The sequence below is a fragment of the Artemia sp. Qi Xiang Cuo genome, chromosome 12 (genome assembly GCF_049724085.1).
Source record: "Artemia sp. Qi Xiang Cuo chromosome 12, ASM4972408v1, whole genome shotgun sequence".
NCBI lineage: Eukaryota > Metazoa > Arthropoda > Branchiopoda > Anostraca > Artemiidae > Artemia > Artemia sp. Qi Xiang Cuo.
Window position 1 is genome coordinate 18,528,965 of NC_142805.1, and position 27,411 is coordinate 18,556,375.

At 35.1% G+C, this 27,411-nt stretch overlaps 1 protein-coding gene across 1 annotated transcript in view; it reads right to left on the reverse strand.

The window, feature by feature from the left end:
* The window catches only part of sano (CABIT domain-containing protein serrano), a 161,523-nt gene that overhangs the window by 23,141 nt on the left and 110,971 nt on the right, over positions 1-27,411 (reverse strand). The gene's annotated exons all lie outside the window — the stretch shown is intronic.

Sequence of the window (27,411 nt, forward strand, 5' to 3'; positions counted from 1 at the left end):
TTGTTTCATGCACATTCGGGGTTGCCACCGTCCGGGATTAATCCCGGTTTTCTGGGATTTTTTTGTAGTCCGGGATTTTTTTGTGTCCGGGATTTTTTTTAAAAAAAACGAGATTTTTTGCTAAAAATAGTTGTCTAAGATGGTTTTGAATACAAAAAAGGTAAATTGTCTAACTGAGGCTCTAGATTTGTTTTCTATAGGTTTTGGCTCAGAAGAACAGATTTGATGAGGATAGCGCCGATAAATTTGTACAGATATCGAAAAAACCACCAAGTTTTTGAAAAAAAACTGCCTAGTCTGGACGACTATTCATTTTTCCAGATTTCCGTCCCATTTTCCAGATATTGGATAGTCTAGAGACGCTATATGGCTGCGAAGCGTGACGTTAATTCTTGGGCGGGAAATTCAAATAACGATGAACGTGGACACGTCAACACGTTTTCTCGGAACTTTGGTGAATTGCTTTGGCCTAAAATATTTGTCGTAGATCCTAACAATCCACCAGAACGTTTTCACAGAAATAATACTAGGAATATTGACAATCAGTTGTTAGTTACAACTAGAAACCACGTTTCACCGTACTTCGAATTACGCGCTTTGATTTTTACGTCATCACTGTGCAGCCCTATGTTGTATAGTCTAAAAACCGTGATCCGGGATTTTTCGGGATTTCTTTAGGAAAAAAATTAGGATTTTATTTTTGAGCTGGTGGCAACCCTGTTTATAGGCCTATACCATTTTCTACGAAAAAAATCTAGTCTTGTCAATGTTTACAAAAAAAAAAACTGAAGAACCAAAACATTACAAAGAGGGGTAACTCGCTCCGAGGCACTCCCACCGTGAGTACATACCTGATGGAAGTTATAGGGTTCAATATGAACTACTCTCAAGGCCGTATTCATACAGGGGGGTTTGGAACCTCCCCCCCCCCCGTAACAAAAATGAATATAATAAAGTTTTTGCTGAGTTTTTTTAAGTTTTTTTTTTGTACCCGCCCTCCACCGAAAAAAATACTTTTGTAAGCCCATACACCCCCCCCACCCCTCCCCCGAAAAAAAATACTGGATACAACCCTGACTACTCACAATCATTCAATTCAGATACATTAATTTTCAAAAACATTCAATGACAGCCATTTTATCTGCGGAAGTATTGAATACCGTGAGTATATGAAATAATTTAAAATATTCATTAGTCATTGGACAGTTACATAAAATAAATTTGTCAATACTGGAGTACAATTTTCTTCCTTTCAGAACCCATAGCATTTTGTTTCAGGATTTACGATATTTCTGACGACAAAGGTCACGGTGTTATCATAAAAAAATATACACGGCATCAAAAACAGTCTTCTTTGACACTGTACGCCTTAGATGGGTTTCAAGCTCAAAAAACTATATATATATATATATATATATATATATATATATATATATATATATATATATATATATATATATATATATATATATATATATTATACAAATATAAATTTTTTCCCAAGATTTTTGACATGGATAAGGTCATCAATACATACCGTACCTTTGAAAATCAAAAATATAGACTGGGTAAATCGTTGGAAGAAAAATAAGTTTTTGTCCCACAACCTGAACAATTAAAAGATACAAAGGCGGTCGTCAATACCTTCCATACCAAGTAAAATCAAAAGCCTAGACTAGATAAATCGTTGAAAAAAAAAGAACTTTTTATCCCACCACCTGAACAATTAGAAGAAACAAAAGTTCGACGACATGTCTTTCATAATGACAGAAGACAATCCGAGGCAAAAGTTAAAGGTCCAAGTGTAAAAAATGAAAAACAAAGACAGAGGCGGTTAGAAGATTTTCGATAGCGACAACTAGAGCGTGCTAAAAATGAAAAGCAAAGACACACGTGGTTAGAAGACATATGTCAAAAATGAAAATGAAGAGCAGCGAGTCAATGAAAATCAACCTGGACAGCGAGAATCAAAACGTGTCAAATTGAAAATGATAAGGATAAGGTCGCCAATACGTACCATACGTTTTTAAAAAAATAACAACAAAGATTCGGCTATATGCATTGCATAATCACGAAAGATAAGCCGAGGTGTAACGAACCGAACGAATTGAAAGTGATAGCGATGATGATTGGATTTTGGATTTTGACATGGATAAGGCCATCATTACCTACAATACCTTTGAAACTCAAAAATATGGACTGGATAAATCGTTGGAATAAAGTTTTTATCCCACCACCTGAACAATCAGAGGCAACGTAGTAGCGTTGCCTATAGTAAAAGCCATACGGATCCAATGTTTTATTATTTATTTATTTATTATTTTGTTTTCCCCAGAGGCACTTCATATGGAAGCAGTGGCGTATCCAGGATTTTGTTTCGGGGGGGGGGGGGCCGTCAGTCTAAATTTTTATAGCAGTCATGTGAGCAAGAAAATTATCTATCATAGTGCAAGATTTCAGGCGGGAGGTAGGGGGGTAGCTAGGTAAAGAAATTAAAAGTACACACTTGTCATGAGTATTTCTAGTTGTAGACTTTTTGTTTGAGAATGGATGACAATATTTTGCCAACAAAGTCAGAATTTAAAAAAAAAGTTAGAAGCAGTGAGAGTTTCTATTTTGGCTATTAGTTGTTTTGGAACTGCCACGAAGCAGCAGAATTTAGAAAATATAAAATAAAGAAGTGCATTATTCCTTATATTTGCCTATAGGACCCTTGTTTTAGAGAACCAAATAAATAAAAAATATTATATCAAAGACAATTGCCCAGAATTTGGTTTCGGAGGGGTAGGGCCTCAGTCTACCTATTATAACAGCCATGAAAGCAAGAAATGTATTGATATTAACATTGTTTACAGAGAATAAAGCACAATTAAAATTTAAAAAACAGAATCAACTGCACTTAGAGAAACGAGCAACGAAAGACGACCTAACCTCTCACAGTAACAGCCGCCGGTCTTTTTTGGCTGCAAATCGATAAAAAGCTTGGTCAGCATCAACCTGGATATCGTGGTTCAGGGTCATGTGAGCTAGTCCGTTCAGACTCTCCTCGCCCGTGGAGCTCCGCAGATAGGTTTTTAATCGCTTAAGACAGCTAAAGCTCCTCTCAGCGGAAGCGGTAGTCACTGATAATGTCTGAAAAATCGTCAAAAGCCCTCGAATGCATGGAAAAAATCTTGCATCGCATAACGCAAAAGTCGAAGCAACAGCTGATGGTTTCTCAGACTTTCCGAGCCACTTCTGTTTCCAAGGGACTAACTCACATTCGAGCGCACGTCTACCCCGTGAAATCCCACGTAAACAGCAACAGCGTTCACAAATTCATTAATATTTAATGACTCGTTGTTAGCTGGCAAAAGCCTTCCGATTTTGAAAGATGCCTCCTGATGGCGCAAAAATCTTTGATCAAGTTCTTCAGTAAGTGCAGAAAAGTAAGGTTCGAACAATGAATCGCGATAAAAAACCTTGATGGACTCATTATCGTTGATGGACGTTCGGCGGATAGACCTTGGAACAGCCGGAGCCACATTTACCTCTTGTGCAAGCTCATAGGCTTTCTGAAAAATTGTTTCAAAATCATTTTGTTTTTACTGCAGTAAAGTATCAGAACATAGCTTAATATGCCGACAGCACTCAACTAAGTCTAAATCTTCGGCTTGCAGTGCCTTAGAGACAGAGAGCATTATGGCACTAACAAACTCTAGCATAGCCAACGTGAACATAAAACTAAATTCGGTTGCTGCTGAAACCAACGCATTCGCTTTTGAAATAACTTATGTATCGCACCGTATGCTACCAACTATTTCCTCAAGTACGGAAATAATCGCACAATACCAAGACATAAAAACTAAAATGCAATCGTGGCGCTCCACCCATCTCGTTTCGCACAAGTTCACAAGCTTTCTCATGGGACTATCAGGACAAACGAAAACGACCGCTTCTACAAACATATTCGTTCTTTTTGGCGAAGATGATAAAAATGATATAATCCGCTGTATAGTAGCCAAGGTTGACCTAACAAGTCCTACCCTACTAGTTTTACATAAAGCCAAATTTAAGCTGTGCGATGCACAGTGGGTGTAGATCAAATACGGATATTTTTTTCCTAATTTCTGCTTGTGCACCAGAATAGCAGCCTGACATGTTGCTGGCCCAATCAAAACCAACCCCCACAAATGTCTCCATTTTTAAGCCGAACGCAATGAAGAGAAAACTGTAAAGCAACAGTCAGAAAAACTGTTACTACCGAGTAATTAGTAAAAAACACTAAATAAAGCAACCAGCTAAAAAAATAACTAGTTTCTCAGATATTTACTGTCCGATTTCACACCGACCTCTGCATTGGTTTGTGGCGACTCACGTAGTCCTACTCGTTGGCCCTGGACCATCACCCGTTTTAATCGGTCACTACTCAGCTTCTCAGAGCTTTCCCTCAGAAGCCACAACAGCGTGGATTTTTTTATTGGTGTTATGGAGCCGTCAGAAGTCTTGAGAAGACAAAACCTAGAATTCTTTCTTTTCGTCACAGGCTCACTAACCCATTTTTTCTCAACTTGGTGTTTCACACAGTGAGCAATTACTGGCAAATCTTCAAAGATGCCGTCACTTTCCAAGCCCGATTCAGTGTCAGTCGCGGAAGCCTTTTCCTGCTTATCGGACAGAGTATTTTCCTCTGAGTCATCGTCTGAGTCACTGTCGTGAAGTGCAGAAAGACGAACATTCGGTACTTGGTGACCGAAAGCAGAAAGTACGTCGTCGGGTATCAAGGGTTTCATTATTCGCTGGCTTTCAATACGAGCACGCCCTAGCTCGAGCTTGATTTCATCGTCCCCGGGCAAAGAAAACCGGAACTGGCAGACACAACACCAATGGATCTAAGTCGCTTGGCCTTGGGCAAGGACAACTGTTCATTAGAATATTGAGCTTCAAAATCCGTTATACTTTCATATCGACGAATTCGATGTAGAAGTTGGAGGAACGAAAAGTTTATTACAGTACTGTAAGTATAGTCCTTCTTTTGAATTCTAAGACGCCCCCGTACCAAACAGGTTTTTCTGGTAGGTAAACATGTCATTACACCTTTGCCGAGAGAAACGAGTACAATACATCTTTCAAAGAGGAACGAGTACTCAATACCGGGTCCTAGCGTGATTGATTTTTTGGACAATTACCTTTTGTCAAGACTAGTTTTTTGGGAATGTGTCGCTGCTAAAGCTAACTCTCATTGGAAAAGGGGGTATAAAGCTTTATTTTTTTGATAAGAATCGCACATTGAATGTATTGTTTGACGTGGGAATTTTTTATGAGCCAATCAGATGTTGTTCAATATACGATACCGTTATTTGTGGTTTGGATTTAAATAAAATATATAGTTATGTTATTTGATTTCCTGTATATGAATTCCTATGTTATTTCCTTGTCTGACTAGAAATTCCCTTGTTATTTGCTTGCATGTATAGGAACTCCCTTGTTATTTGCTTGAGTGTATAGGAATTCCCATGCTATTTGCTTGCATGTATAGGAATTCCCAAGTTATTTGCTTGCGTGTATAGGAATTCCCTTGTTATTTGCTTGCATTTATAGGAATTCCCTTGTTATTTGCTTGCGTGTATAGGAATACCCATGTTATTTGCTTGCTTGTATAGGAATTCACATGTTATGTGCTTGCATGTATAGCTATTCCCTCGTTATTTGCTTGCATGTATAGGAATTCCCATGTTATTTGATTGCGTGTATAGGAATTCCAATGTTATTTGCTTGCTTGTATATGAATTCCCATGTTATTTGCTTGCGTGTATAGGAATTCCCATGTTATTTGCTTGCATGTATAGGAATTCCCTGGTTATTTGCGTGCGTGTATAGGAATTCCCATCTTATTTGCTTGCTTGTATAGGAATTCCTAGGTTATTTGCTTGCGTGTATAGGAATTCCCATGTTATTTGCTTGCGTGTATAGGAATTCCCATGTTATTTGCTTGCATGTATAGGAATTCCCAAGTTATTTGCTTGCTTGTATAGGAATTCCCATGTTACTTGCTTACGTGTATATGAATTACCTAGTTATTTTCTTTCTCGCAGATTATCCACATGGTTTAGTTGGGTGTGTTTTTGGACTTCAATCTTTTATGTGCTTTCAGTCAAAGTAATACCAAGGGTCTGCTATAACAGTTATCGTAATTACCTTTGTATTGTATTGAAGGACAATGCCACACAAGGTTATTTTAGTGAGTTACTCTTACTTCCCATGTTATTTGAAGGGCTGATGTCCCCCCCCCATGCTCTTTTAAGAGGTTACGTCCACTCCTATGCTATTCAAGGAGCGGATGTTACTTACTATGCGCTTCTAGGGGATTTTCAGGTTGGTTTTTCTGTAATTGGTAAACATTAAAAACAAAAATTTTGTGTTAAATAAGTAGTTCTTATATCTTTTAAAAGAGCTTTACGGGATTTGAGACACTCTTTTGCCTGATTCCGTTTGATTTTTCTTTACTTAGTGTTCATTAAAAACTAAATTTGTGTGTTAAATAAGTAGTTCTTGTATATTTTAAAAGAGCTTTACGGGGTTTGAGAGACTCGGTTGTCTGATTCCGTGTGATTTTTCTTTACTTGGTGCCCATTAAATAAGTTTCTAGCGAAAACCCCGTGTGGATGAGTTGAAATAATAAAATTTAACAAGAAATGGCTGAAAAGTGTTTTGGGGGAGATGAGTTGATTGGCAGAAGGATGTATTAGCGAATTTAAAGTGGAGGGCGAGTTGCTAGCGAAAAAATCTAAGCTAATAGGGGTTTTTGACCGTAAACTCTAGTTTTTTGTAAGAAAATTATGGAAAATACAATTCGTTGGTTCATATGTGAAACTTAAGTCCAGGTATGGATCTAAAAATAAAAAAATTCTGTATAATATGATCTAATAAGGATTTTTTACCATAAACTCTAGTTTCCTGTAAGAAAATTATGCAAAATACAATTCTCTCGTTCAAATGTGAAACTTAGGTCCATTCTCTGCTTCAAATGTGGAAAAAACCCGTGTGAATGAGTTAAAATAGAAATTGTTTAACAAGAAATGACTGAAAAGTGTTTTTGAGGAGATGGGTTAATTGGCAGAAGGATTTATTAGCGTAGTTATAGTGGAGGCCGAGTTGCTAGCGAAAAACCCGTGTGGATGAGTTGAAATAAAAATTTTTAACAAGAAATGGCTGAAAAGTGTTTTGGGGGAGATGGGTTGACTGGCAGAAGGATGTATTAGCGAAGTTATAGTTGAGGGCAAGCTGCTAGTGAAAAATCTAAGCTAATAAGGGTTTTTGACCGTAAACTCTAGTTTTTTGTAAGAAAATTATGGAAAATACAATTTGTTGGTTCATAGGTGAAACTTAAGTCCAGGTATGGATTGAAAAATAAACTATTTCTGTAAAATCTGAGATAATAAGGGTTTTTGACCATAAACTCTAGTTTCCTGTAAGAAAATTATGGAAAATACAATTCTCTCGTTCAAATGTGAAACTTAGGTCAATTCTCTGGTTCAAATGTGAAACTTAAGTCAAGTTTCGGATACTCATAATAATGAGGACTGATGGTTCTAATTAAATATTTTTTTTCATAAAAGAAAACTATTTTTTTAAACTTCGAAATTATTAAACTTTTTTTTTTTTTTACGTATATTAAAATGAAAAAATATTCTTACGGCTCTAACGATTGTACTCTGTGATTGGTCAGAGACACAATGTTACTTTCCCACTGATATTCTACGTCAGGATATCGACACTACCTAGTCTATCACATGTATTAAATCAGTATCTTTTACGCAGTAGTACGATAAACACATAAGTCATATCTTTTAAAAAAGTGAGGATGGAGCATTTTAATAAAGTGTGTTCACATGTCAATGTTATTGTAGCATTGAATGCTGACAAGGAGAAGTATTTAAACTATGAAACAAGTAAGAATATTAGCACTATTGGAAATGTATGTGTGCATTGTCATGACAGTAAGGAATTTAATTTCTTTGGAGTACCAAAAAAATTCAACTCTTTTTATGGTGGATATGCAAGAGTGAGATATCCAGAGATGGTAGCGCTCGAAGAAAATGCCAACATAAAAATAATAGTTGATGAAGAGGGACATCTTCTTGCCAGTGCTTGTGGTAAAATGCTACTTATTGTTACACCCCATCGTCAACTTTCGGGTATTAGTATTCAACGGAAGATCAAAAGAAGACATGCATAGTCTTCTACTAATATCATAAACCATATCTTGTCGACGTGCCGAAACTGTTACTTTTGTAAAAATAATGTTGTAATAGACAGTGAAATTGCCGGAAAAATAAAAAGGGCATTGGCAGAAAATATCACTAAGGAATATAAAGATGAATCGACGAAAAACAAAGTACCAGCAAACGTCACTACCATTAATCAAACAATTAATGAACCAAATAATAGCAAAGATGAAATGCATATTGAAAATGTGGATGACCCTCCATTAGAAATGTGTTCACATGTTAGTGTTATTGTAGCATTGAATTCTGACAAGGAGAAGTATTTGAACTATGAAACAAGTACAAGTGGTAGCACTATCGGAAACGTATGCGTGCGTTGTCATGACACTAAGGAATTAAATTTCTTTGGAGTACCAAAAAAATTCAATTATACAAATGGTGGATATGGGAAAGTATCATTTCCAGAGATGTTAGTACTCAAAGAGAATGTCAACATAAAAATAATAGTTGATGAAGAGGTATCTCTTCATGCTAGTGCAATAGGTAACATACTACCTATTGATCGAACCTTTCGTAGACTCTTAGGTATTAGCATTCAAATGAAAGCAAAGAGGAAAAGACAGGCCTACTCTGCTACTAATATCATAAACCATATCGTGTCTACGTGCCTAAACTGTTACCTGTGTAAAAATAATGTGATAATAGACAGTAAAATTGCCAGAAAAATAAAATGGGTATTGTCAGAAAATATCACTATGGAATATAAAGATGAAACGATGAAAAAAAAAGCACCAGCAAACGTTACTGGCATTGATCAAACAGTCAATGAATCAAATAATACCAAAGACGAAAAGCATATTGAACCTGTTCATGAGACACCAGTAAAAATTGTGTATGATTCAAAATGGAATAATGATTATTCCACTGATTATGAACTAAGAGAAGACAATAACTACGATATAAAGAGAGAACATGGTGAACCATTTTATGGAACAGATTCAAAATGTCCAAAGTTAATCATTTATATTAATAATGTATAATAATATATTTTTGTATTAATATTCTACATAACACTATTTCATTAAAAACATTACATTGTTATGTTTTAATTATTTTTTAGAGTAAGCTAGCACATCAAGCGTTTAGAATGTCTATTAAAACATCGACGATGTAAAAAAAGGAATTTGCGTACATCTATTGTCAAACACATGGGATAATATTGTCGAAATATAGCTATCAGAATGAAAAATTGTAGGTAAGTAAGTAAGCAAGTAAGTAAGTAAGTAAGGAAGTAAGTAAGTAAGTAAGTAAGTAAGTAAGTAACAAACTCTTTCTGGAATTCACCTCATGGATACACAATGCAGAAATTTCATTTAAGAAATTATGAAAAAAATTGTAAGAAAGTAACAAAAAATTGTAAGCAAGTAACAAACCCTTTCCTGAAGTCACCTCTCAGATCAAACGCTTTATTGATTCCACATCTTGTATATACATTACAGATACTCCATTAAAGAAATTATTAAAAAAATCGCAAGTAAGTTACTTTTTTTCTCTTTATCACAAACAATTTTCACTTAGCTCCATGATGTAGAAATTTAATTAAAGAAATTATGAAAAAATTCTCAGTAAGTAACAATTTATTTCTTGAAGTCAACTCTTAGATACACAATACGGAAATTTCATTCAAGAAATTATGAAAGTATTTGTAGGTAAGTAACAATCTCTTTATTGATTTCACCTCTTGAATATACAGTGCAGATACTTCATTCAAGAAACGTGATTAAACACGTTTTTTGAAACTACATGCTATTTGCATGCCTTTCCTTGGCACCTTTCCAGATGAGCGGGGATTCCCCACTGCTTCCTACCCATTGCAAAAAGTGAGCAGTACGAAAACTCCACGTTTTCAACCAGACTGGTGTTTTGGTTTTTTAGACAGCACGAGAGACATGCAAATTCGACATAGCTTTATTTCATTTTTTAAAATTCTAGAAATTATGAAAAAATTCTCAGCAAGTAACAATTTCTTTCTTGAAGTCAACTCATGTGTAGAAATTATGAAAAAATTCTCAGTAAGTAACAATTTCTTTCTTGAAGTCAACTCTTGGATACACCATACGGGAATTTCATTCAAGAAATTATGAAAAAATTGTAACTAAGTAGCAAATTCTTTCTTGAATTCACTTGTTGAATAAACAAAAAGACATTTCATTCAAGAAATTATGACAAAATTCTAATTAAGTAACAAACTCTTTATTGTTTTCACGAGTTATATATACGATGTAGAAATTAAATTCAATAAATTATGAGAAAATTGTAACTAAGTATTAAATTCTTTCTTGAATTCACCTGTCGTATAAACAAAAAGACATTTCGTTCAAGAAATTACGACAAAATTCTAAGTAAGTAACAAACTCTTTATTGTTTTCACGAGTTAGATAAACGATGTAGAAATTAATTTCAAGAAATTATGAAAAAATTCTCAGTAAGTAACCATTTCTTTCTTGAAGTCAACTCTCGGATACACAGTACGGAAATTTCATTCAAGAAATTATGAAAATATTTGTAAGTAAGTAACAAACTCTTTATTGATTCCACCTCTTGGATATACAGTACAGATACTTCATTCAAGAAATTATGAAAAAAATCGAAAGTAAGTAAGTAACATTTTTTTTTTCTCTGTCAACTCTTAGATACACAATACGGAAATTAAATTAAAGAAATTATGAAAGTAGTTGTAAGTAAGTAACAGTCTCTTTATTGATTTATTCTCTTGAATATACAGTACAGATACTTCATTCAAGAAACGTGATTAAACACGTTTTGAAACTACATGCTATTTGCATGCCTTTTCTTGGCACCTTTCCAAATGAGCGGGAATTCCCCACTGCTTCCTACACATTGCAAAAAGTGAGCAGTACGAAAACTCCACGTTTTCAACCGGACTGTTTTTTTAGACAACACACCCACAGAGATGACACACACAATACGGAAATTTCAGTCAAGAAATTATAAAAAAATATTTGTAAGTAAGTTCCAAGCTCTTTATTGATTTCACCTCTTGAATATACAGTACAGATACTTCATTCAAGAAAACGTGATTAAACAAGTTTTGAAACTACATGCTATTTGTATGCCTTTCCTTGGCACCTTTCCAAACGAGCGGGGATTCCCCACTGGTTCCTACACATTTCAAAAAAAAGTGAGCAGTACGAAAACTCCACGTTTTCAATCAGACTGGTTTTTTAGGGACCAATCAGGAGAGATATGCAAAGTCGACATAGCTTTATTTCATTTTTTAAGGTTCATTTAGACGGGGTTACGTGCGCACACGTAACCCCGTCTAAATGAACCTTAAAAAAATGAAATAAAGCTATTTCGACTTTGCATATCTCTCCTGATTGGTCCCTAAAAAACCAGTCTGGTTGAAAATGTGGAGTTTTCGTACTGCTCACTTTTTTTGCATTGTGTAGGAACCAGTGGGGAATCCCCGCTCGTTTGGAAAGGTGCCAAGGAAAGGCATACACATAGCATGTAGTTTCAAAAACGTGTTTAATCACGTTTTTCTTGAATGAAGTATCTGTACTGTATATTCAAGATGTGAAATCAATAAAGAGCTTGTTACTTACTTACAAATATTTTGTTTTTAATATATGGAATGAAATGTAAGTAGTGTGTGTCATATCTGTGGGTGTGTTGTCTAAAAAACAAGTATGGCTGAAAACGTGGAGTTTTCGTACTGCTCACTTTTTGCAATGTGTAGGAAGCAGTGGGGAATCCCCGCTCATTTGGAAAGGTGCCAAGAAAAGGCATGCAAATAGCATGTAGTTTCAAAACGTGTTTAATCACGTTTCTTGAATGAAGTATCTGTACTGTATATTCAGGAGAAGAAATCAATAAAGAGACTGTTACTTACTTACAAATAATTTAATAATTTCTTTAATTTAATTTCTATTTTGTTTATCTAAGATTTGAAATATAGAAAAAAAAATGTTACTTACTTACTTTAGATTTTTTTCATAATTTATTGAATGAAGTATATGTAATGTATATAAAAGAGGTGGAATCAATAAATAGTTTGTTACTTACTTACAAATATTTTCATAATTTCTTGAATGAAATTTCCGTACTGTGTATCCGAGAGTTGACTTCAAGAAAGAAATGGTTACTTACTGAGAATTTTTTCATAATTTCTTGAAATTAATTTCTACATCGTTTATCTAACTCGTGAAAACAATAAAGAGTTTGTTACTTACTTAGAATTTTGTCGTAATTTCTTGAACGAAATGTCTTTTTGTTTATCCAACAGGTGAATTCAAGAAAGAATTTACTTCTTAGTTACAATTTTTTCATAATTTCTTGAATTTAATTTCTACATCGTATATCTAACTCGTGAAAACAATAAAGAGTTTGTTACTTACTTAGAATTTTGTCATAATTTCTTTAATGGAATTTCTTTTTGTTTATTCAACAAGTGAGTTCAAGAAAAAATTTTCTACTTCGTTACAATTTTTTCATAATTTCTTGATTGAAATTCCCGTATTGCGTATTCAAGAGTTGACTTCAAGAAAAAAATTGTTACTTACTGAGAATTTTTTAATAATTTCTACACATGAGTTGACTTCAAGAAAGAAATTTTTACTTGCTGAGAATTTTTTCATAATTTCTTGAATTTTAAAAAATGAAATAAAGCTATGTCGACTTTGCATGTCTCTCGTGTTGTCTAAAAAACCAAAAAACCAGTCTGGTTGAAAACGTGGAGTTTTTCGTACTGCTCACTTTTTGCAATGTGTAGGAAGCAGTGGGGAATCCCCGCTCATTTGGAAAGGTGCCAAGGAAAGGCATGCAAATAGCATGTAGTTTCAAAAAACGTGTTTAATCACGTTTCTTGAATGAAGTATCTGCACTGTATATTCAAGAGGTGAGATCAATAAAGAGATTGTTACTTAACTACAAATACTTTCATAATTTCTAGAATGAAATTTCCGTATTGTGTATCTAAGAGTTGACTTCAAGAAAGAAATTGTTACTTACTGAGAATTTTTTCATAATTTATTGAATTAAATTTCTACATCATGGAGCTAAGTGAAAATTGTTTGTGATAAAGAGAAAAAAAGTTACTTACTTGCGATTTTTTTCATAATTTCTTTAATTAAGTATCTGTACTGTATATCCAAGAGGTGGAATCAATAAAGAGTTTGATCTGAGAGGTGACTTCAGGAAAGTGTTTGTTACTTGCTTACAATTTTTTGTTACTTACTTACAATTTTTTCATAATTTCTTAAATGAAATTTCTGCATTGTGTATCCATGAGGTGAATTCAAGAAAGAGTTTGTTACTTACTTACTTACTTCCTTACTTACTTACTTACTTGCTTACTTACTTACCTACAATTTTTCATTCTGGTACCTAGATTCGGACAATGTTATCCCATGTGTTTGACAATAGATGTATGCAAATTCCTTTTCTTACATCGTCGATGTTTTAATAGACATTCTAAAAGCTTGACGTGCTAGCTTCCTCTAAAAAATAATGAAAACAAAAAAATGTAATGTTTTTAATGAAATAGTGTTATTTAGAATATTAATACAAAAATATATTATGATAAATTATTAATATCAATGATTAACTTTGGACATTTTGAATCTTTTCAATAAAATGGTTCACCATATTCTCTCTTGATATTGAAGTTATTGTCTTCTCTTAGTTCATTATCAGTGGAATAATCATTATTCCATTTTGAATCATACACAGTTTTTACTGGTGTCTCATGAACAGGTTCAATATGTTTTTCGTCTTTGGTATTATTTGATTAAATTACTGTTTGATCAATGCCAGTAACGTTTGCTGGTGCTTTGTTTTTTATCGTTTCATCTTTATATTCCATAGTGATATTTTCTGACAAGACCCATTTTATTTTTCTGGCAATTTCAATGTCTATTATAACATTATTTTTACACAGGTAACAGTTTAGGCACGTAGAGACGGTATGGTTTATGATATTAGTAGCAGAGTAGGCCTTTCTTTTCATCTTTGCTTTCATTTGAATGCTAATACCTAAGAGCCGACGAAAGGTTCTATCAATACGTAGCATGTTACCTATAGCACTAGCATGAAGATACCCCTCTTCATCAACTATTATTTTTATGTTGGCATTCTCTTTGAGTACTAACATCTCTGGAAATGATACTTTCCCATATCCACCATTTGTATAATCGAATTTTTTTGGTACTCCGAGGAAATGTAATTCCATAGTGTCATGACAACACACGCATACGTTTCAGATAGTGCTACCACTTGTACTTGTTTCATAGTTCAAATACTTCTCCTTGTCAGCATTCAATGCTACAATAACACTATCATGTGAACACTTTTTTACTGGGGGGTCATCCACATGTTCCATATGCACTTCATCTTTGCTATTATTTGGTTCATTAATTGTTTGATTAATGGTAGTGAAGTTTGTTGGCTCTTTTTTTTTCATCGATTCATCTTTATATTCCTTAGTGATATTTTCTGCCAATACCCTTTTTATTTTTCCGGCAATTTCACTGTCTATTAACACATTATTTTTACACAGGTAATAGTTCCTGCACGTTGACAAGATATGGTTTATGATATTAGTAGAAGACTATGCATGTCTTCTTTTGATCTTCCGTTGAATGCAAATACCCGAAAGTTGACGATGGGGTGTAACAATAGGTAGCATGTTACCACAAGCACTGGCAAGAAGATGTCCCTCTTCATCAACTATTATTTTTATGTTGGCATTTTCTTTGAGTGCTACCATCTCTGGATATCTCACTCTTGCATATCCACCATAAAAAGAGTTGAATTTTTTGGTACTCCAAAGAAATTAAATTCCTTACTGTCATGACAATGCACACATACATTTCCAATAGTGCTACCATTTTTACTTGTTTCATAGTTTAAATACTTCTCCTTGTCAGCATTCAATGCTACAATAACATTGACATGTGGACACACTTTATTAAAATGCTCCATCTTCACTTTTTTAAAAGATATGACTTATGTGTTTATCGTACTACTGCGTAAAAAATACTGATTGAATACATGCAATAGACTAGGTAGTGTCGATATCCGGACATAGACTACCAGTGGGAAAGCCACATTGTGTCTCTGACCAATCACAGAGTACAATTGTTAGAGCCGTAAGCATATTTTGTCATTTTAAGATACGTACAAAAAAAAAGTTGAATAATTTCGAAGTTTTAAAAAAAATAGTTTGCTTTTATGAAAAAAAAAAATTGAATTAGAACCATCAGTCCTCATTATTATGAGCATCCGAAACTGGACTTAAGTTTCACATTTGAACCAGAGAATTGACCTAAGTTTCACATTTGAACGAGAGAATTGTATTTTCCATAATTTTCTTACAGGAAAATAGAGTTTATGGTCAAAAACCCTTAGTATCTCAGATTCTACAGAAATAGTTTATTTTTCAATCCATACCTGGACTTAAGTTACACCTATGAACCAACAAATTGTATTTTCCATAATTTTCTTACAAAAAACTAGAGTTTACGGTCAAAAACCCTTATTAGCTTAGATTTTTCACTAGCAACTTGCCCTCCACTTTAAATTCACTAAAACATCCTTCTGCCAATAACCCCATCTTTTAAAACACACCTTTCGGGCATCTCTTGTTAATTTTTTTTATTTCAATTCATCACCAAGGGTTTTTAGCTTGAATGTTTGCCACCTCTATAAATTCGCACTTAAATCCTTTTGCCACTAAACCCATCTACTCAAAAACAATTTTCAGTCATTTCTTGTTAAACAATTTCTATTTTAACTCATACACACGGGTTTTTCCACATTTGAACCAGACACTGGACCTAAGTTTCACATTTGAACGAGAGAATTGTATTTTACATAATTTTCTTACAGGAAACTAGAGTTTATGGTCAAAAATCCTTATTAGCTCAGATTCTACAGAAATAGTATATTTCTCGATCCATACCTGGACTTACGTTTCACCTATGAACCAACGAATTGTATTTTCCATAAATTTCTTACAAGAAACTACCGTTTACGGTCAAAAACCCCTATTAGCTTAGATTTTTTCGCTAGCAACTCGCCCTCCACTTTAAATTCGCTAATACATCCTTCTGCCAATCAACTCATCTCCCCCAAAACACTTTTCAGCCATTTCTTGTTAAAAATTTTTATTTCAACTCATCCACACGGGGTTTTCGCTAGCAACTTTTTTATTGGGCACCAATTAAAGAAAAATCACACGGAATCAGACAACCGAGTCTCTCAAACCCCGTAAAGCTCTTTTAAAAGATACAAGAACTACTTATTTAACACAAAAATTTCGTTTTTAATGAGCACTAAGTAAAGAAAAATCAAACGGAATCAGTCAACAGAGTGTCTCAAACCCCGTAAAGCTCTTTTAAAAGATATAAGAACTACTTATTTAACACAAAATTTTTGTTTTTAATGGGTACCAAGTAAAGAAAAACCACACGGAAAAGCCCTTATAATAGCATAGGAAGGAACATAAGCTCCAGGAATAGCATATGAAGGGGGTATAAACTCTTATAATAGCTTGGGGGGCATAAGCCCTTTAAATATCACGAGAATTCCTATATATGCAAGCAAATAACATGGGAATTCCTATACATGCACGGAAATAACACGGGAATTCCTATACACGCAGGCAAAATAACTTGGCAATACATATACATGAAAGCGAATAACATGGGATTTCCTATATATGCAAGCAAATAACATGGGAATTCCTATACACGCAAGCCAATGACAGGGGAATTCCTATACACGCAAGCAAATAACATGGGAATTCCTATACATGCAAGCACATAACATGGGAATTCCTATACAAGCAAGCAAATCACCTGGGAATTCCTATACACGAATGAAAATAACATATGATGTCCTATAAAAGCAAGCAAATAACATGTTATTTCCTATACGTGCAATCAAATAACATGTGAAATCATATACATGAAAGCAAATAACATGGGAATAACTCTTCACGCAAGCACATAGCCGTGGACTTCCTATCCCTGCAAGCACATCACATGGGAATTCCTATACAAGCAAGCAAATAACATGGGAATTCCTATACATTCAAGTAAATAACTTGTGAATTACTATACATGCAAGCAAATAACCTGGGAATTCCTATACACGCAAGCAAATAACATGGGTATTCCTATACAATCAAGCAAATAACAATGGACTTCCTATACATGCAAGCAAATAACCTGGGAATTCCTATAAACGCAGTTAAAATAACTTGGAAATTTATATAAATGCACGCAAATACAATGAGATTTCATATACATGAAAGCAAAAAACATGGGAATTCCTATACACGCAAGCAAATAACAAGGGAATTCCTATACATGCAAGCAAATAACTTGGGAATTCCTATACAAGCAAGCAAATAACAAGGGATTTACTATACCTGCAAGCAAATAACATGGGAATTCCTATACACGCAAGCAAATAACATGGGAATTCCTATACTTGCAAGCAAATAACGTAACCATTTCTTTTATTCAAATCCCAACCACAAATCAAGTTATCATATATTGAACAACCTCTGATTGGCTCATAAGAAATGCCCACGTCAAACGATACATTCATTGTGCAATTCTTATCAAAACCAAAAAGCTTTTGACCCCTTTTTCCAATGAGAGTTAGCTTTAGAAGCGACACATTCCCAAAAAACTAGTCTTGACAAAAGGTAATTGTCCAAAAAATCAATCACGCTAGGACCCGGTATTGAGTACTCGTTCCTCTTTGAAAGATGTATTGTACTCGTTCCTCTCGGCAAAGGTGTAATGACCTGTTTACCTACCAGAAAAACCTGTTTGGTACGGGGGCGTCGTAGAATTCAAAAGAAGGACTATACTACTGTAAGTGCTGGTTTGAGACCGCATCTTCCTAAAAAAAAATTCACACGGTTGGCTATTCATGTCGGAGAGTTTGAAAAGACGTTCGAGCCCAAGCCATTTGAATCGACGAATGAGAAGCACTAGGGAATGCATATTTATCTCTAGGCAATGGTAAAGGTTTGTGGTAATAAAATTCTCGTTCAAAGCATAATGTCCACTTTTTAGGACCCAGGATCTCCAATGTTGAACGCAGTAAACAACACGACCAAGTAAAGATAACCTCTCAAGAGGAGAAAGTTTGCGTCGTAAAAAACGCGCCGTACGCTTTCCATAAGCCAAAGATAAAACCGTGTTCCTTCGCTTCCAGTAACACGCTGTTTCAGGTGTGCCGGAGGCACGGAGGCGCAGCCGGAGGCACGAAGGAAGGGACACCTGCGACGGTCAGTTATTCCCCCCTCGGTTGGAGCATCATGTAGTGTGACCTTAACATTAAAGTACCAAGAAAATGCTCTCTACCCGACTGTTCCAAGGCTTGAAACATTGCCCTTGAATCGTCAAATTACTCATTTTATTACTTATCTCGCTGTTCCTGGACAAACATCAATTTTGGCAATTAAATCATAATCGGAACATTTTTTTCCCCGATTTTACTAATGGTCGCAAAAACTCGTTTTCCTCGTAAAACTGAAAACAATTAACTTGTGTTAATTAAATTATTTGCGTACATGACTTGTTTGGTAGGTCAAATTTTGCCCAGCCCCCCCCCCCCTCAAAAGTATTGAATTTTAGAGACAAGGCTAAAAATTCTGAAACGGCTCTAAATGATCAATTCACACGGTAAAATTACCGTTTTTGCGGGATTCTACTTTTTGTTTCTGGAAATACGGGAATATGAAGGTATTCCAACATTAACCATGCTCATAGTTACCCAAGAAATAGAATATAAAATGAATGAACTATTAATAATCCCTGTTAAATAATAATCCCTGTTAAATCCCTGTTTGCTGTTAAATAGAAGAGAAGAGAATCCCATTTTGGGCTCTAGAAAAATATTAATTTTAAAAAAGTTTGATCCCACCCAAATAATTATCATTTTTACTGTTTCCTTTAATTGATCATAGCTAAGAAAAATTCCAAATTTAGATTTTCCAATTTTAGATTTGGTCGTCTTCAATCTAAATTGGGAATTGCATTTAATTACAAGTGACACATGCGTGCTTCAAAACCCATTAAATACAAACTATTGTCAGAATATTAGTAAACTCCTTACCGTCATTGCTGGTTTTTGCAAGCTTTAAGAAATGATTAATGCTGGGCTGGTGTCGCTTCCTTTTCTTTATTTCCTCTCACGTGACCTTTCCGTTTCAATGATTTGCGTACACTGGAATTATAGCACCGTCAGGGTTGCCGCCAGACCAAAAAATTTCGTAACGTCCAAATTCTTAAAACGTAACTTTTTCGTAACTTTTGATAGGAAAGTCTCTTTTCAAGGCAGGGTGCCTTAGTTTTGCTATCAAGAGCGGTACTTAAAGGGGGAAGGGTACATTTTTAGCCTGTATAATTTGAAAAATATGTTGTTACGTAATCTCATTAAAAGTCCTCCCTTCAACTTTTAAAAGGTGCCTAAAAAGTATACAATAATAACAATTCATGCTTCTTTACCTTCAGCAAATTCCCATTTATTCAACTGTAAGTGCTGCTTCCAGTTTACTTGCAAAACAAAGACACCCCCCCCCCCCCCCCGTTTCGTGTATATAACCCTAGGCTACTATTTTGCTTATTTTGTTGTTGCTGCTGTTGTTTTTAATTGCTATTATTGGTGTTTTAAACCAAAAGTTGATGAGTTATACGTACAAGATAAAAGGCAAATCAACAAACACAGGACAATTTAGAGTTTTTCAGAGAGGAAGATAACCAACTAGATTTTTTTTGTTAAATTTCAATAAAAACAATCTTAATAAATCCAGCTTGTTAAAAACACCCAAAAATCATTTTGATCACTCCCTTCCCGTCTGATATTTTAGATTGGCTCGGTCTCAGTCTCACTTCCTCAAGCTTCAAATTTGCATTACTCCAACATGAAGATTTGAGCAATTCCGAGTGACAGAGTTTTTGTTCTGTTTTTATTTTATCGAATAAAAAATATTTCAATCGTTGTCTCCAGTTCTTATACGAAACACCAGTTATTTTACATAAAATGTCATTTTCAGTTTGTAATTTGAATCGTATCTCCCAACCAAACTCAAGAATATATGAATATAATCGAACATAAGGGGCACAAAAAGCATGGGTTTTACAAAACATAAACACCAAATTTACTTAGGTTTTAAATGCATAAACGGAAAAAGTCGATGAGTCGAGGGAAAAAAATAAAAAGATCAAATTATGCCAAAACGAATCAATTTTTTGCCCTGAATTTTCACTTATATTTATAGATTCTGGAAAAAAAATATTTTCAATATTTAAATTTTCCAATGAAAAAAAAATATATTGTCTCATCCAAGATTACAACTTAAGTTAGCACAGCCTCGAGAAGTGCTCTTACCGTTGTGCTATACTGATAAAAGTGGGAAGTAGCGAAACATTCGGAAGTGGTTGAAAAATAGTTCACAAATTAAAAAAAATTGTGTGACAAAGAAATAAATGGCAGATGTAACAAAAAGATCAGTGAGTTAATAAAAACGAATTGGAAATGATTTAATTGAAAAAAAGTTAGGGGGGATAATAAGAAACCTATAATTTAATAAAGAAACGCCGAGAAATTTAAATTTCAGGGTGTTGGAGCCCCGGTCCAGCCTGCGTAGTCCCTATGAACCAGTTTTTAAGTAAACTGTAAGCCTACCCTATACAGATACAAGACTGTTTATCTTCTTCATAAAAACGGGCATTAGTCTAGTTATCTTTTCCTAAAGCGTATTATTTAGTGATTGTCATTTCCTGAAGAAAACATGCTAAACACACAAGCAAAACTATTAAATTCTTTATTTTATACTATTTCGAAATATCATGGCCCCTTTTCTGAAAATACACCCACCACCCTGATGGCCTGGGATATAGCCCTAGGAGTATATTAAAACAATCAATCAATAAGATTCTTACTTTACAATAGGAAAGAACACGAAAGAATATAACAAGAAAGAATGTCATCACAAGATTTGACACAACGATGAAAATAATTTATACAGTTATATATGGGACCTCAGATGGGGAGGGGGGTATAATGTCATAAAAGTGACGATGATATTTGTAAAAAGTCTAGCATAAAATCTAAAATTCCGGCTCAACTAAACCAAGCCCCCCTCCCCTCCTTAATGCTTAGATATAAGCAAAAAATGGCTCATTTTTACAGTTTCATATATTTTGTCAATATCAGCTGTTCATAATCCCATATAAAAAGAGCGAGTTTTGTATATAACCTGACTTCTCGCGGGTGTACCAGTTAATTGACAAGTACCATATAATCTTATGATCACTTATTTACAAAAAAATTAGCTTTTATTATTATTTACCTGTTTTTATTATACATTTTACTTCCTGACTTCAGCTAACTCCTTCTCTATATAATTTCAATTTCAGTATGACTGTTGACGGAACAAACTTCAAACTCAACATTGATGAAATTAAAAGTTGGTTAGGTGACTAACTGACTATTGTCACTAAACAAATGATAATCTTATGCTCATGAGAGAGAATGTCATCTTAACTTACTATGTGAGTAAGCGAAGTGGGTATTTTCTCATCCTAATAACTGAGTGATTGTGTGATAAGATTAAATGACCGCGATGTGAAAGAATATCGATAACCATGTCAGTGTAATTAAAATGGGAACAGTGGATTTTCTTACGGTGGGGAAAAAATAGCCTACTCAGAAAATGTGAAACTTGCTCATTATTCAAAAGCGTAAAAAAAATTTAACCACGTAAAAACCCGGTAGCGATTGTTGATCATTCAATTAAAACTTACCGTTTTATTCACCACTGAAATACCCGGGGCATACAGGCCCCGATGTTTAACCCCTGAGCACCGTTTGAATGAATTATCGCCTCTTAGTCTGATTCCTTATCGCAATTCCTTCATTGCAGAGAAGCTAGTGCTTATAGCTCCGAGGGTTAAATAGTGAGAAAAATTTCTTGACATCTTGTGTGATTACAGGAGGCGATTGCACGTTTGATGATAAAATAATGATATAAGCTTGCCGGAGAAATGGATAGCCATTTAACAAGAAATGAAAAAAGGAACGGGTGTTGCAAATAACTTAAAAGTTTGAATATTTCGGAACTTACTATATTGGCATTTAAAAAAAAGAAGAAAAGAAATTTCGGGGGGGGGGGGGAGGGAGGGGGCCGGGCCCCCCCTGGATACGCTACTGTATGGAAGGGGTGGTCGTGTAAACTTCAAAGGGGGCTCATTCGATTGGAAATCGAGGGTTCTAGTTCACTTTTTAGAGTCAAAAGAAATGGGAGGGCACCTAGCCCTCCCCCTTCCACACCCTTTTTTCTCAAACCCATCTGATAAGAACTTTGAGATAGTCATTTTTTTAAATAGTTCAAAGAACATATAACGAAAGTTCTGGGGTCAACACAGCCCCCCAGGGCCCGAGGGTAGGCGTTGTAAGTTATGCTCTGGTAGAATATATAGTTCTTATGGAAGGGATGCTCGTAAAAACTTCAGAGAGGGCTCATTTGATTGGAAATTAATAGTTCTAGTTCAGCTTTTGAGAGTCAAAAGAGATTGGAGGGCAACTAGCCCCCCTCCGCTCCCATTTTTCCCCAAATTCATCTGATAAAAATTTTAAAATAGCCATTAACTTAAAAATTGTTCAAATGTCAGAGAACAATAACTCAGGTGCCGCCGAATCCCCTCCGGGCCCGGGGGCCGGCGCTTTAAGCTATGCCCTGGAGAACCTACGGTTCTAATGGAAGAGGTACTCGTATAACTTCGAGAGAGGGATCACTCTGTTGGAAACTTATAGTTCGAGTTCGCTTTTTTTTAGTCAAAAGAGATCCGAGGGCAACTAGCCCCCCACCCCCACGCCTTCTTTTTCCAAACCCATCTGATGAAAACTTTGAGATAGACAATTTGTTAACAAAAATAGTTCAAAGGTTAGATAAGAGAAACTCCGTTGTCAATACAACCCCCCAGGGCCCGGGGGAAGGCGTTCTAAGTTATGCCCTAAAGGTATGTATGGTTCTTATGAAAGGGATGCCCTTATAAACTTCATAGAGGGCTTATGTGATTGGAAATTGAAAGTTCTAGTTCACTTTATAAGAGTCAAGAGCTTTAAGGGCAACTAGCCCCCCCCCCTCCACGCCCTTTTTCCCCCAAACCCATTCACTACAATTTTTGAGATAGCCAGTTTTTTTAAAAATTGCCCAAAAGTTAGATAACAAAAACTCGGGTGTCAACACAACCCCCCAGGGCCCGGGGGTAGGCGTTGTAAGTGTTGTCCTGGGGGTGTTTATGGCTCTTATGAAATGAATGCTTGTATAAACCTCAGAGAGGGCTCATTTGATTGGAAATTGAAACTTCTAGTTCTTTTTTTAAGAGTCAAAAGATATCTGAGGGCAACTAGCCCCCCCCCCCCCCCAACACACCCTTTTTTACCCAAGCCTATGAGATAAAACTTTTAAAATGGCCATTTCGTTAAAAATAGTTCAAAGGTCAGACAAGAAAAACACCTGTGTCAACGCTAACCCCCAGGGCCCGGAGGCAGGCGTTGTAAGTAACACTGGGGGCATATATGGTTCTTATGGAAGGGATGTTTGCATAAACTTCGGAGAGGGTTCGTTTGATTGGAAATTGAAAGTTCTCGTTCACTTTTTAAGAGTCAAAAGAGATTGGAAGGCAAATAGCCCCCCCCCCCTCCCCGCCCTAAATGCATCAGATATAAATTTTGAGATACACATTTAGTTAAAACTAGTTCAAAGTTCAGATAAAAAAAAAACTCCGGTTTCGACACAGCCCCCCCCCCAGAGGCCGGGGGCAAGCGTTGTAAGTTATGCCCTGAGGGCATATATGGTCGTTATGGAAGGGATACTCGTGTAAACTTCATAGAGGGCTCATTTGATTGGAAATTGAAAGTTTTAATTCATTTTTCAGAGTAAAAAGTGAACGGAGGGCAGCTAGCCTCCCCCACACTCCATTATTTTTTTCCCTAGAGTCACTTCATATAGAAGCAGTTGTCGTATAAACTTCAAAGGGGGCTCATTCGATTTGAAATCAAAATTTCTAGTGCCCTATTTAAGAGTCAAAGGTGATCGGACGGCAACTAGCCCCCTCCCCCAAGCCGTTTTTCGATAAATATATCTGATGGAAAATTTGAGGTAGCCATTGCATCAGATAAAATTTTTGAGACAGTGAAACTTTGTAAATCTTAAAACGAGTGAAACTCAAGTTGAATATTCAAATCAAGCTTGAAATGAAAAAAAATAACTACAACAAGAGTTTGGGTATCATCCCATTCTCTCACTGTAAAAGTCTAAAACCTACTGCGTCATTGGAGCTTTAGTGAAAACTAATTTTATTACAAATATTATCTTTTGCACTCAATATTGAAAATAAACATTAAAATTATTGTACAATTTTGAAGTGATCAGCTTTCAGCAACTAATATCATTATACATCAAATATTCAGTTTAATTTATTAGCTCTTTCTAAAGTTGTTCAAGACGAATATAGTTTCACAACAAACTAGAGTTTGGGTTCTGCCTCCTTCCTTAACTGTAAATAAAAACCAAAAGCCTTCTGCGTCATTGGCGCTTCACTGAAAACGTATTTGCACATTAGGCGGGTGGGGGTGGGTAAATTTTAATTTCCGATAGAAATTATTATTATATTCGTAAAGAGCATAAAAAAGGCATCGAGTGGTATGTTCACTTTATTTGTAAGTCAATAATATGAACTGCCAAAAATTTACCACCCTCCCCCCCCCTCCCTAAAGACTTTAATAAGGTAAAGTTTTGTACGGGACAAAAGTTAAAAGTTTCAAAGAAATTTTGAGAGGAAGTTAAGACACATCAAAATACACTAATTAGAACTAGATAAAGAATTGGCTATCGAATTACTCCCAGAAATTTTCTCAAACTGAAAATGCTAAAAAACTTAAAATTACTGCCAAACTTAAAACAAGGTTAAAATACATACTTTACGATAGGTACAAAATTGTCGTGGCACACAAAGTCTAATACAGTTCAAATCAAACCAATCCTGATCTGTCAGATTATACAATGAAACGATATAGCCAAGCCACCAACTTTTGAAGTTTTTCTTCGATCCATTCATTCTCGTGTCAATGAATCACGTATGATTTATTAGAGGCATGCACTTAAATTGTCTATAGCAAAGGCCATAAGGCTTCAGTGTTTTCTTATTATTATTAATTTAAAAAAAAAAACTTGCATACAAGACGTTTTCTAAGATAATCAAAGAGCCATATTGAACTCGGGTACAACAGAAATTAATTTCTATTATAATTAAAACTAAAAAAGACCACAAATTACTGTTGAACAATAAACAAAACCCCAAACGAATAGAAATTAAAACTAGCTATCTTACAAACATAAAGATAACAGGTGCAAACATAAATGACTGAACAAATTTTATATACCTTCAATATTTTTTTATTATTTTCCCCCCAGAGGTGCTTTATATGCATGGGGTGGTGTTATAATATTCGGAGGGGCTCACTAGATTGGAAATAATAATTTGTAATGCCCTTTTTAAGAGTAAAATGTAATAGGAGGGCATCAAGCCCCCCCCCCCCTCGTCATTCCCTCTCTTTCCCAAATGCAGCCAATCAAAAATTTTAGATGGCCATTAAGTCGAAAATAATCAAAAGTTTAAGTAATTAAAATAACTATGCGTGGGGGTTTACAAAACCTCCTACTGCCCCCAGGACAAAGGATGTGAGTTATGCATGCCGCACATTGTTCATATGTAAGGTTTTTATCGAAGAGGTAATCGTGTAGACTGTGGAAAAGGCTTATTCGATTTAAATCGAAAGTTCTAGCTCCGTTTTTAAAGATAAAGAATAATTGGACAGTAAGCAATCCCTCCCTCACGACATTTTTTTTCTAAATGCTTCCGATCAAAACTTGGAGTTAGCCATTTTGTTCAAGATCATCTAAATGTCAAACAGCTACGGTCCCGGTTTGAATCCCGCCAAGCCCTGGGGGAAAGGGCTGTAAGTTATATTAGCAGGCCATCGTTAACATGTAAAGCTTCTATGGAAAGCGTGGTTGTATATGCTTTAGAGGAAGTTCATTCAACCGGAAAATTAAACTTATTATGCCCTTTTTTCAGAATCAAAAGTGATCAAAAAGTAACATGCCCCCCCCCCCGCCTTGTGCATTTTCCCCCCAAATGCATCTTATCAAAATTTTGAAACAGCTATTTTGCAGGGCCGTATCCAGGATTTTTGTTCAGGGGGGGTTTTACCAATTTTTGACTTTTTGTGGGGGGGGGGGGGGTTACTAATTTTTGACTCAGTTTTCGACTACTTTTACTGATTTTTACCTAGGTTTTACTAATTTTCGACTTATTTTTGAGTCGGTCAAAAATTTCGGGGGGGGTTCAAACCGGGTAACCCCCCCCCCTGGATACGGCCTTGCTATTTTGTTCAAAATTCAAATTACTATAACTTAGGGGTTGACAAATCCTCCATAGCCCCCGGGGCAAGGATTGTAACTTATATAAGTTGCCTATTATTAGAATATAAGGTTCTTGCGGAAGGGTTGGTCGTATCAACTTTGGAGGGTGCTCATTTGATTGAAAATTGATACATCTAGTTGTTTTTCAAGAGTCAAAAGTGATCAATAGGCACTAACTTTTGAGAAATTTTGAGAAAGCCATTTTATTAAAAAATAGTTCAAACATCAGATAAGAAAAAATCCAAAGTTGACAAAAACTCATTTTTTCACTTTGATATTGTTACTTTGATACCAGTTTTGATACTTTGATGAACATTTGATTTTTTTATTAAGTTTGATTTTGAAATAAGGAATTTTTAAAAACTTGAAACTTCTAAAACCTACTGCGTCATTGGCGCTTTACTTGGCGTTTTGAGTTTGAATTTTAACAGTTTTTTTTTAGTTTGAATTTTAACTGCTGAGCTTAAGTTTAAAATGGTCTTTACTTTTCTTTGAAAAACTTATTTTTCGGAAAGATTTTTTTTTAATTAATTAAAAAGAAACAAAAATTGGGCGTTATGTCTTTCATAAAGATAAAAGACAAGCCAAGGCAAAAGAAGAAGATTTTGTCCCACCACCTGAACAATTAAAAATACAATGCCTTCCATACCTTGTAAAATCAAAAAC